At 43.1% G+C, this 12,263-nt stretch overlaps 1 pseudogene; it reads right to left on the bottom strand.

Annotated features, from left to right (window-relative positions):
* Positions 1-1,079: 1,079 nt before the first annotated feature.
* Positions 1,080-12,045, bottom strand: LOC136497946 (flavanone 3-dioxygenase 2-like; annotated as a pseudogene).
* Positions 12,046-12,263: the final 218 nt, after the last annotated feature.

The following is a 12,263-nucleotide window of genomic DNA, read 5'->3' as shown; positions in this document are numbered from 1 at the left end:
TAAGTCCCCTGAATCGCATCATCTTTATTAATTAAACATATAGCTTTCACCGGATCACCAGATTGGATGACAAATCTTTTTCTCGTAAAGTGGTGTCTGAGGCAGGAACATGGGAACAACTACTGTGGTTACTATGTTTGCAAGTTTATCAAGGTGCTCTCCCAAAGTACTCCTACAGAGAGACTCAAAGTACGTTAAAAATACACTATATATTCATTTAATTATTATTATTGATTGTGTTACTATGTCTTATATATATATATATATATATATATATGTATGTACATATATTAATTTATTTTCCTTTAATTCAAACCTGTAGACTCGATGGTTGGAGGAAAAGGTCATACGGCAAGACCAAATCAAAGCAATTCAAGAGTCTATAGCCGGATTTTTAATGAGCAGGTCATCGATTCCAAGGGCGAGTTCTACTTCGACCCAACACTGCCATTGAAGCCAAGCTAGAGGATGAGAGGAAACTTGTTATGTCACAACAACTGTTATGCAATCTTTTGTAATATATGCACATGAAATAATATAATGTAAAATACACATATGCATGCATGCATGTAAATATATATATGATGCATGCATGCATATATATATATATATATATATATATATATATACATATATATATATATATATATATATATTTCTATGCTTGAATTGTGTGATTTAATACGTTCATTGTGCTTGAACCGAAACATACTATACGCGCGTATAAATGTATAATTAGCAGCGTACAATACGACTTCGAAAACCTATTTTGAAAAGAAAACAAAAAAATGAAAAGAAAAGAAAAAAGAAAAAAAACCTTTAGTCCCGGTTCGTATTACCAACCGAGACTAAAGGTGCCAGCCATCGTGGCATGTCAGGAGGCACCTTTAGTCCCGGTTGATGTTACCCACCGGGACTAAAGGTCCTCCTTTAGTCCCGGTTCTTGACCCGGGACTAAAGGACCCCCTTTAGTCCCGGATGCTTGCTCCCGGGTGGGGAACCGGGACTAGAGGGGGTTCCCCACCGGGAGTAAAGCTCGGTTCTCTACCAGTGACAATGGCATAATACAAAGAGCTGCTGGTATGGAAAAGGCAAAGTTTTCCTAGCTTGAGTACAAGAAAGATTGCTAGGACAAGCTTAGCTTATTACACAACACAAGGAAATGGTACGTCAGGAAACAAAACCAAACAAATAAACTTAGTTCAAGCAAATTAAGCCTCAAACGTACGTGCAATATAGTTACATACTGCCTTTACTGGAGCTGGGTGGTGCTTCTGAAAAGCTCCAGGCAGTGCTCCTGGTCCAGGCTCCTGCTCCAGAACTTCTTGTAGTACTCGTCGTAGGTGTAGCTCCGGTACACGGGCGCGTCCCCGTCGCGGACGAGCGCCGCCGCGGGGCTGATCACCGCGCTGTTGCACGGGCACAGGAAAGATGCCACCGACATGCGCTCTCGCGCGGCGTTCACCACCGCACGGTGCCACACGCTCTTGTACGCGCCGTTGCTCAGCGCCTGCATGCATGTTTATGCATGGACATGATTCAGAAACCCAAGGCATCAATTCGAGAACAGAGTCACTACGTACGTACGCGTTACCTGTAACTGATCGCCTAGGTTGATGACGAAAGCGTTCCGCCAGGGGCTGACGGCGATACATTGGTCGCCGCCCTTGAGGACCTGAAGGCCGGCGACGTTGGGGTCCTGGAGGAGGACAGTGAGGGCGTTGGGATCCGTGTGCTTCGGCAGACCGTAGGTGAGGTCGGGCTCCGGGCACTGCGGGTAGTAGTTCACGGCCATGTGCTGCTCCTGCTCGCCGAGGGCCTTCTCGATGTAGTCCTCCTCGAGCCCCAGGCTGAGGGAGATCATGCCGAGAAGCCGGAGACCGAACAGCCAGGACCTCGCGGCAGTACGCGCTGGCTATCTCCCTGCCGAAAATTGGAACGGAAAATTAATGCCTCCATGTTAGTCCTCCATGCGAGTTAGAACAAGAGACAATGTTAGAAATCTCACAAGAATAACATCCATTTGGTTGATTATATTCAATAATTGTTGATGACAACAGCTATTGAATCTGTTTTTTTTTTGTTTATGAATTAATTACCCACCTTTGCGGTAAAAAAATTAATAATATATAAAGTAACCCCTATAGTAAAATTACTCATCTCATTATGATCATCCATATATAATGCTCCTAAGTTACCTACTCCTACCTTTTGCATAAAAAAGAAAAACTACACTCATGTCATTTATGATATATGGAAAAACTAAATACATGCATGATACATGGATGTCACCATGCAAAGCACACATGCATGCATGGAGCTACAGCATCAATCATAAAAAATTCTTTAATGAATCATACGCCAAGCCAATAACATGACAGAATCATGTGAGTACGTTGCTACTTTAGGTTGATTGATTATATTTTTTTTACCGTAAGAGTGATTACTTTGACGAAATGACGGTCGCAGTTGCAGACTTTGATTACTTTGACGAAAAGAGTGATGTGTTCGTGTGATGTTCTTATTAGCAGTTAGATGTTTTTGACTTGCATCGTCTCTCTGTCGAGCAAATTCAACAAAGTCATGGCACAAATTAGCTTGTTGGTCTTAGTTAGTGCCGTGGAGAACCGAATCTTTAATATACTCCATGGTTGATGCCGTGATGACAGAAAATGGCACACTCTTGAGAAGTGATTGTGGAAGTCCGAACATTGCCTGGCACGTTCTTGAGAACAGTAATGGGAATCCAAACAATGCCTGTCACGTTATGGAAAAGGGACTGGAAGTGCGACATTATTATATATATGGCTTAAAAACAAAGGGCATCAGTTGGACGCTATTGGAAGTTTGGAATAATCAATCAACCAACAACACCTGTTCGGCTGTTCACTTTGGAAAAGTTATTGTATACTCTCTCTGTCCATAAAAGAATGTAATTATGGGATCCGTGCCAGTCAAACTAGCTCAAGTTTGACCAAATTTATAGAAAATAGTATTAACATTTATGTCTCCAAATAAATTTATTGTAAAAAATATATTTTGTAACTAATCTAATGGTATTTGTTTTATATCATGAATATTAGTACCTTTTCATATAACTTTAGTCAAATTTCAACCTGTTTGACTTTTCAAAAAAAGGAGAATTGCATTTTTTTTTACAGAGGAAGTATTTTTTATTCACCATATAAGTCTCCATCTCTCAACGTAGAAGTATGATAACGTTGTGTTCTAGTTAACCTAAGCTTTTGGATGCTCTACCAACGTGGTATAATAAACCCTGTTTTCAAAAAAGAAATGGTATCTAAACCTAATGGCTATGACCTTGAGGTCTAGCTAGTGCAGTTTTTTTTAATAAGAAAACAAATACTGATAGCACTCTTCTTCAAGGAAAAATAATGATGACATAATCACCTTAAGAGCTTGTTTGTGCCCTAAACTTTCAATTCACAACGTATTTTCTCACAAAGTGTACGTTCTTACATAATCCAAATAGAACCTTCCTCGTTACTTCAAGGCGGCTCAGGCAGAGCGCTATGGTCGTCTCTGTGGTGAAGGGGCCACGCACGAGCACGAATGCACGATAATTGTGTGGCAGAGGTGGCGAGCGCGTCACTACCGGAGACGGCTTCTTTGTCGAGTGTCCCAGACTTTGCCGAGTGTTTTTTATCGGACACTCGGCAAACCACCTCTTTGCCGAGTGCCAGAGATAAAGCACTTGACTAAACAACTGACACTCGGCAAAAGAGGTGGTTTGCCGAGTGCCAAGCTCTCGACAAACAATAACACTCGGCAAAGACTAGGTTTGCCGAGTGTCAAACAATAACACTCGGCAAAGGGCCGCTGCCGTTAACGGCCGGCAGTCGCCATTAACCCTTTGCCGAGTGTCTTGTCCCGGCACTCGGCAAAGAGCTGATTTGCCGAGTGTTATTTTTTGACACTCGACAAATCGTATTTTTTCCACTTTTGATCTCCAAACTTTTTCTGCAGTCCTCATACAATACCTGGTACTCCATATTCCAATGTGGCACATTTCTCGGACTTTTTCTATATTTCTTTAATTTATTTCATTTAATTGAATTTTCTTGGATAATTCAAATTATAACTGCTAGTCATTCGAATAATGAAAAATGAATGAAAAATGATATTCATGTTATTTAGTATAATGTGAGGCCGTATCTAGGAACAGACCACCAATTTCGAACATCTTGTTCACGAAACATGACCACGAACTTGCGGTCGAGTTGTTTTTAAATTCTATAAAAAGCAAACGAAGTTCGAAAATCATGAAACTTGTCAAGATGTCATGATATCATATGTGGAGGCTGTGATAAAAATTTGAGAAGGTTTCGCGCAAGTTGTCACGTACGATGCTTACCACCTCGTCGGCCTCTTCACGAAATCATGAAACTTCTTCGGAGATTCTTCAGTTTGCAAGCATCGTCTCTCTATGCGAGTTAGAACAAGAGACAATGTTAGAAATCTCACAAGAATAACATCCATTTGGTTGATTATATTCAACAATTGTTGATGACAACAGCTATTGAATCTGGTTTTTTTTTGTTTATGAATTAATTACCCACCTTTGCGGTAGAAAAAATTTAATAATATATAAAGTAAACCCTATAGTAAAAGTACTCATCTCATTATGATCATCCATATATAATGCTCCTAAGTTACCTACTCCTACCTTTTGCATAAAAAAGAAAAAACTACACTCATGTCATTTATGATATATGGAAAAACTAAATACATGCATGATACATGGATGTCACCATGCAAAGCACACATGCATGCATGGAGCTACCAGCATCAATCATAAAAAATTCTTTAATGAATCATACGCAAAGCCAATAACATGACAGAACCATGTGAGTTGCTACTTTAGGTTGATTGATTATATTTTTTACCGTAAGAGTGATTACTTTGACGAAATGACGGTCGCAGTTGCAGACTTTGATTACTTTGACGAAAAGAGTGATGTGTTCGTGTGATGTTCTTATTAGCAGTTAGATGTTTTTGACTTGCATCGTCTCTCTGTCGAGCAAATTCAACAAAGTCATGCCTCAAATTAGCTAGTTGGTCTTAGTTAGTGCCGTGGAGAACCGAATCTTTAATATACTCCATGGTTGATGCCGTGATGACAGAAAATGGCACACTCTTGAGAAGTGATTGTGGAAGTCCGAACATTGCCTGGCACGTTCTTGAGAACAGTAATGGGAATCCAAACAATGCCTGTCACGTTATGGAAAAGGGATCGGAAGTGCGACATTATTATATATATGGCTTAAAAACAAAGGGCATCAGTTGGACGCTATTGGAAGTTTGGAATAATCAATCAACCAACAACACGTGTTCGGCTGTTCACTTTGGAAAAGTTATTGTATACTCTCTCCGTCCACAAAAGAATGTAATTATAGGATCCGTGCCAGTCAAATTAGCTCAAGTTTGACCAAGTTAAAGAAAATAGTATTAACATTTATGTCTCCAAATAAATTTACTGTAAAAAATATATTTTGTAACTAATCTAATGGTATTTGTTTTATATCATGAATATTAGTACCTTTTCATATAACTTTAGTCAAATTTCAATCTGTTTGACTTTTCGAAAAAGGAGAATTGCATTTTGTTTTTGGACAGAGGAAGTATTTTTTATTCACCATATAAGTCTCCATCTCTCAACGTAGAAGTATGATAACGTTGTGTTCTAGTTAACCTAAGCTTTTGGATGCTCTACCAACGTGGTATAATAAACCATGTTTTCAAAAAAGAAATGGTATCTAAACCTAGTGGCTATGACCTTGAGGTCTAGCTAGTGCAGTTTTAATAAGAAAACAAATACTGATAGCACTCTTCTTCAAGGAAAAATAATGATGACATCATCACCTTAAGAACTTGTTTGTGCCCTAAACTTTCAATCATAACGTATTTTCTCACAAAGTGTACGTGCTTACATAATCCAAATAGAACCTTCCTCGTTACTTCAAGGCGGCTCAGGCAGAGCGCTAGGTCGTCTCTGTGGTGAAGGGGCCATGCGCGAGCACCAATGCACGATACTTGTGTGGCAGAGGTGGCAAGCGCGTCTACTGGGGAGTGGGGAGCACGTGAGCACGACCAATGAGGCCCTTACCGGTGGCAGGGTTGTATGTGGACATAATTCGTGGTGGGTGGGGTGAGATTGATATAGCAAAAGTTCATGGTCATCGGTGACGCCCTTTGGCCTTGGACACCTAGCTATTTTCTCCACGGATGCATTGTTGAGGTGTCTTTTCCTATTTTGTGGGATCTTCAGGTAAAAATTCAGTTCATGTTTTTAGAACGGCAACAACGAGGCTGGGATTGTAGCTCAGGTGGATGTTTGTCGTTTGCCAACGAGGTCAGGATGTTCGACGAGTTTTCTATCTCTTAGGAGTCACCTTGAGGGCTGCACATTGGAAGCTTATTAGGCGAAGTACGAACTACTATATTTCAGAGTATGATCATGTGCCTATGTGCATGAGTCTGTGATATTGAGAATGGTCGAGGTCTGCCACAGGAAGTGAGACGACAGAAAAAATGGGACAGAGGGAGTATAGTACTGGTCCTCACTCTTATAAAAATTAAATTGTTTTAATTAGTTTGGTCTAAATGACACTAACACTTACAACAATGAATTAGTTTCATTAAATTCACCATGTATCTTGATACTATATTTATTTGATATTAATTGTAATAATCTATTCTTATATATGTGAACATAGTTAAAATTAGATAAATTTAATTTAGAAAAGTAAAACGACCTTACTCCCATTGTCTCTTTTTAACTGTAGTTCTCACATATCAAGGAGTTAAATGTATTCTACTTTAACCAAATATATACAAGAGATTACTAATACAGTACATAATAAGTATCATTAGATTAATCATTGTATATATTTTTATAATACACTTATTTGGAGATACGAATGTTACTAATTTTCTTTATAAATTCAGATAAACTTATGGCATGATAATTTAGGCAACACTTAAAAAAGAGAGGAGAGTACGTTTTAAGACGAGTACTGCTACTTTGTAGTGGTATCTAGAACCAATAAATAAAGATGCCGCACTATACCAGCTGGCCCTGTGCTAGATGACATCCAAAGCAAAAAACTGAAAAAAAGGGAATCTCGGTATATATGCAGTGTGTGGACCTTTGTCGGTCATGTAACACGGTGTGTGTGCTGCAGAGAAACGATGAACTCTTATTAGAAACTGCCGTCCACCACTAAGTGCTCCCCGGTACGGTCCATCAGTGGTCAGATATTTATATTCACGCGAGCATTGTCGTCTCTTGTGATTTCCGACGTGCTCCTACAATTATACTAATCACCCGGCCCCCAGCTTAGTACCGCGATCCGTGCATCGCAGACAAAAAGCCACGTCCTAAACCTGCTGATCCGACGTGCATATATGCTTGTTGTGCGCGCCCCTCCCAGCCTCACACGAAAAAGAAAGCATGTCGCTGGCTCAATTCAGTGGTAGTGTGCTATCCCTGCAGCTGCAAGCGCGTCGTGTTACACGTTGCTGGTGTGACCGACGACGACGGCTCTAGCTAGCTAGCGAGCCTCGTAGTCTCTCTAGAACTACAATGGTGCATGCTACAGGAGAGGATAACCATGCATGTGCATGGTGGTGACTGGTGACTGGTGGGTATCAGGTCCATATTGACTGTCGGATATGGATGATATCGTTATCTCTCTCTATGCTTCACTGCTACAGATTTAGGCATCACTGTCGGCCTCATCACTGTCGGATTCGTGAGAACTGGAAGTGATGTACGCTTCTAAGCTTGAAAACAATAAAATAATTGAGTCTGGGCTAAAACCGACATTGAAGGACCACATCACTGTCGGTTGTTAATACAAACCGACAGTGATGTCTATTTACTAGTCGGTTGAATTATCGAACCGGCATTGATGCATACTTCCGGACCCAAAAAATTATCTATCCCAGTTAACTCCGCACGCCTCCTAACTCCCTCCCAACTCCGCCCCAGATCTCCCCACGCCTCCACACCACACCCGCCTCCACTCCGCCGAATCCCTTGCCGGAGATGGGCTTCTTCCTCCACCTGTCCCCGAGGAGCGGCGTCAAGCCTCCACTCCTGCTCCCGCTCTTCCCCATCACCTCCGCGGTGGCGCCGTTTGAGTGAAGATGGAGGATGCTCAGCCATCTCCGTCGGAGGTGCTCGAGCATGCGGTGCGGACCCATGGAGGCCGCGGCAGTGACGTGTGGGCACGAGGCCACCCCAGCGCGGTGACGTGCTGCCGTGGGGAGGCTGGATCCGACCTCCACGCCACCGGATCTGGCCTCCATGCTGCTACCAGAGTTGGAGGGAGAGGAGCGCCGCCGTAGGGAGGCCGGATCCAGCCTCCACGCCGCTGTCGGAGTTGAAGGGGAGGAGCGTTGTCGTAGGGAGAGGGCCATCGCCGCCGGTCACCTGCGCCCGCTCCTAGATCCGGCGGTGAGGGCGAGGAGGAGCCCGGATCCGTCCTCCCCGCCACCGGATCCGGCTTCCCCGCCGCCGGATCCGGCCTCCTCGCCCGCATCGCCTGAGGGAGAGAGGGAGGGGAGAGGGCCGTCGTGCCGGAGGGGAGGAGGGAGCGCGCCCACCGAAGGAGGAGGAGGCAGCCGCACTGTGTCTCCTCGGCAATCTCCCTTCTGGTGCTCCTGTGTCTCCGCCGGTGTAGATGAGTTTTTTTTGTGTTGTTGAACCCTGCTCCTTTATCTGTACGAATCGATTTGTGGATGGATTGATTTGTGATGTATTGAACCCTTCTCTTTCGTCTGCGATGCACGAATCAATTTGTGGATGGGTTTTCCTGATGTGTTGAATCCGTCCTTTATCTGTAATATATGATTTTTTTCTTGGATGAAATGCTTGATGTAGTGGCGGCGGTAGTCAGCGAGCATGGTGGTGGCAGCGGCGGTAACGAGCATGCTCCAGCCAGCATGCTTGTTGGATTGCTTTTTTTTGTTTTTCTAAATCTTATCACTGGCAGGTGAAGCACCGGCAGCAGTAGCCAGCGAGCATCACTGCCGACATGCCACTGCCGGTTCAAAATCCGGCAGTGAAGGCGGATTTTGAATCGGCAGTGATGTCGATAACTAGGGGTAGTGCTTCGGTGCAAACAGACCAAAACAAGTCCAGAAATGTAGCTATCTAGTTTCTAAAATTGCGCCATTCTCGGTTCTTCTTGAGCGCCAGCTAGTGCATGCCAAACCACACCACACATATGGCCTTCACTGGCGATTCCAGAGGGCCATTTGTCACGTCGAGCGACCCTGACGACTTCTTTGTAAAACCAGGCTCGGTCGGTCCTGTCATTTTATAGACCTGGAGCGAAGCTATAATGATGGGCCCTTTAATACAACTCTAATAATATAGTGACGTTTCTAATAAATGTAATGCATACTAATTATTCTTATGAAACTAGTTATACATCTTATCTTACCTTAAAATTTTCTTCTAACATTTACTGCTGCGAAGTCATTGATGATGGCCTCAATATCGAAGGGAGTGTTCGACTGAGCTGGATTATTTACTATTCATGCTGGAAAACACTATTTATGCTGGAATGTTGTGAGAGAAAAATAATAGTTCCGGCTGGAAAAAATAAGCCGAACAAGCCGGCTTAAAGTGCAGCCGAACAAGCTCGATCCACAGCAACTATTGCCCACTCATCTGGATTTCTTGTAGTGCTTGTATTACTCTTAAAAATTTTATCAATAGATCCTCTTTGTGATTCTATCAAGCCCTCTATTCCTTCTTTTCTTTTTTCTTTTCTCATTTTATGCATGCGTTTTGGGTAACATGAGTTCATCGTAAATTTAGAAAAGTAGTAAATAATTAAAAAATATGTCATACTAAATTCAACATGGTTGCTGCACCATATGGGATTCCTAAATCCCAAATCTAAAGAAGTAAAGAATAAAGATTGGGGACAAGAGCAAATATTGATTAGGGGGGCTTGGCCGCTTAGGGCCAGTTTCTTAATTCTTACCTCCGTATACGAAGACCAGGAAGCCTAGGAACAGACGAAAGTGGATGCCGCCGGCCAGCGCCCCCTTGCACTCGAGATCACCAAGACGCATGGGATCGCTCGCTGCTCGCAGCCTCGCACGAGAGTCGGCGAGTCGCTCACTCGTGCAGGAAGGCGGAGTCGCGGCCGCGCGGCGGAAGGGCACGGGAACGCGGAAGGCGAGCAGAACCGACGCGGAGTCAGCTCGTATGCCTGGTTCAGCTGTTCCTATGGGCCATAGACAGAATACTACTTCTACTTGCACATTTGGGGTTGGGCCCCCTGGCCTCGAGGGCCCAGTGCGGCGGCCCAGCTCGAACACCCCCAGGGCCGGGCCTGTAAAACCAGTGAGAAAACACCGTTTTGTACTATCTACAGTAAAGAAAACCTTAGCCAGTGCTGGCTAATTATAAAGGTAGTTGTTGCACATTAGGAGTGTAGCACATGTGTGTGTCCATCTTTTTGAACTGTTTTTTCTTCATTTAGAATGGTTGAAGTCTCAATGTTATGGATCGAAAAGTCTGTCTTAGGCTGTCGGTGCATGACACATTAGTTTTCTTAATCAGTAATCACACATAGCTAGGAAGCATAACACTCCTACCAGTGTTTATAAATACTCTACGACACAGTCCTAGAGTGCACATTTACTTTATCCTACACATGCATATCAGTATATGCATCTTTCTTTATGCTATAGTCTTTCCATTCTATATAATACATACTCCATCACAAACAAGTGATATTTTTATTTTGAGTTTTTTTTTTCTTAATCAACCATTATAAACTTTTGTCACAAAATATGTTTTTGTGTGTTAAATTTGGAATATGGTGCAAGCAGATTTTGTCGAAAGTTTCATAATAAAGATATAATTTTTCTTTTTTTATATAAATGTTTTGATAACTAGCACTAGTCAAAGTTGGCTTTGAAAACTATGTAAGTACGTATCCAAAACGTCACTTATATATTTGTGAGTGTGGCACTGTACGTGGCAGCGAGCATATATCAAATGCTACTATATATATCTAAACGGCCTCTATTTGGTGGTTGTAAACTTTATTGGCAGACGTTGTCTTGATTACGGAAGCATACTGTGTCATGGTCCAATATAAGAGAGCGGCTACTAAGAAATGGCCATAAGTAAGCCTGCTATGACGATAGTCCCTCCAGCGGGTGGCAGTGAAGGCGCAGATAGTCCCTCCAGTTGTGCACCGTCTCCTTGCGGACGTTGAAGCTGGTGGAGAGCCTCTTATCTTCTTGGACGGTTCATCTGAGTACAGCTTCTCCTTCTGCTGCGGCGGCAGACGGAAGAACTGCAGACCAACGGCCATCATCTTCTCCAGTAGCTCCTCTTCTATTCCATGGTTTATGACCTAGAAGAAATCAAGAAGATCATGCACAGTAATGTCTGACAAGGTGGCGAGACAAATTCTCTAAAGCCTCCGAAGAAGTTAAGCTGAGTTAGTTGCGCAGATGTTTGAAAGCTGAAGCATGCACAGCCCAGGACAAAACCTAAATTTTTTGAAACTAGATCTTTTAAGGCGAGAGGCAGAGAGACCTGGAAGAAGCCATAGGTCCGGCAAGCCAGACCAATCTGGTCGATGACTCGTTGCTTATCCGGCGACGCGAGGTCGATGAGCGGGACGTCCCTGTCCGTCGTCACTTCGGCAAGTCGCGGCCTGTCGAACTCCGGCCGGATATAGCTCTCCGGGAGGACCTCGCGACGCTCGACGGTGGACAGAAGCTGGCTTCCCATCGGATTGCAAGAGATCACTATGCTTAATTGTTTCTGAAAGGTGGGGGATGAAGGAAAGAGGATCAACCACGGCAGAAGGCGGAGACCTAGCAGAGTTGACGCGCGCAGTGAGCGTCACGGAACAACTGGCAGGGTTTGCTCGAGACACAAACCGAGAGGATACATATATAGGCCTCGTTGGATCTATTAGTGTTAAGGAAGGTAAAATTAGCATGTAAAGATCAAACATCCCAGCTAATAAACCTCCTAACTACGGATATTAGCTATAGGGAATTACTAACAGTAGTTCATTCAATGGAGGGGCCCTAACCTTCGCTGGTGCAGGGGCGATTACAGGCACTAAAATCCATTAGCATAGGCAGGTCAGTAGCAAAGTAAAAATTGAGAATATAATCATCTGCACAGACAGTTAAGTGACCATTCACAGGTGGGTCTATTATGTGATTTGCTTGTATAAAAAAAATCAGCG

The sequence above is a fragment of the Miscanthus floridulus genome, chromosome 12 (genome assembly GCF_019320115.1).
Source record: "Miscanthus floridulus cultivar M001 chromosome 12, ASM1932011v1, whole genome shotgun sequence".
Classification (NCBI taxonomy): Eukaryota; Viridiplantae; Streptophyta; class Magnoliopsida; order Poales; family Poaceae; genus Miscanthus; species Miscanthus floridulus.
Note: the sequence above shows the minus strand (reverse complement) of the source record. Positions and strands in the feature narration are given on the sequence as shown.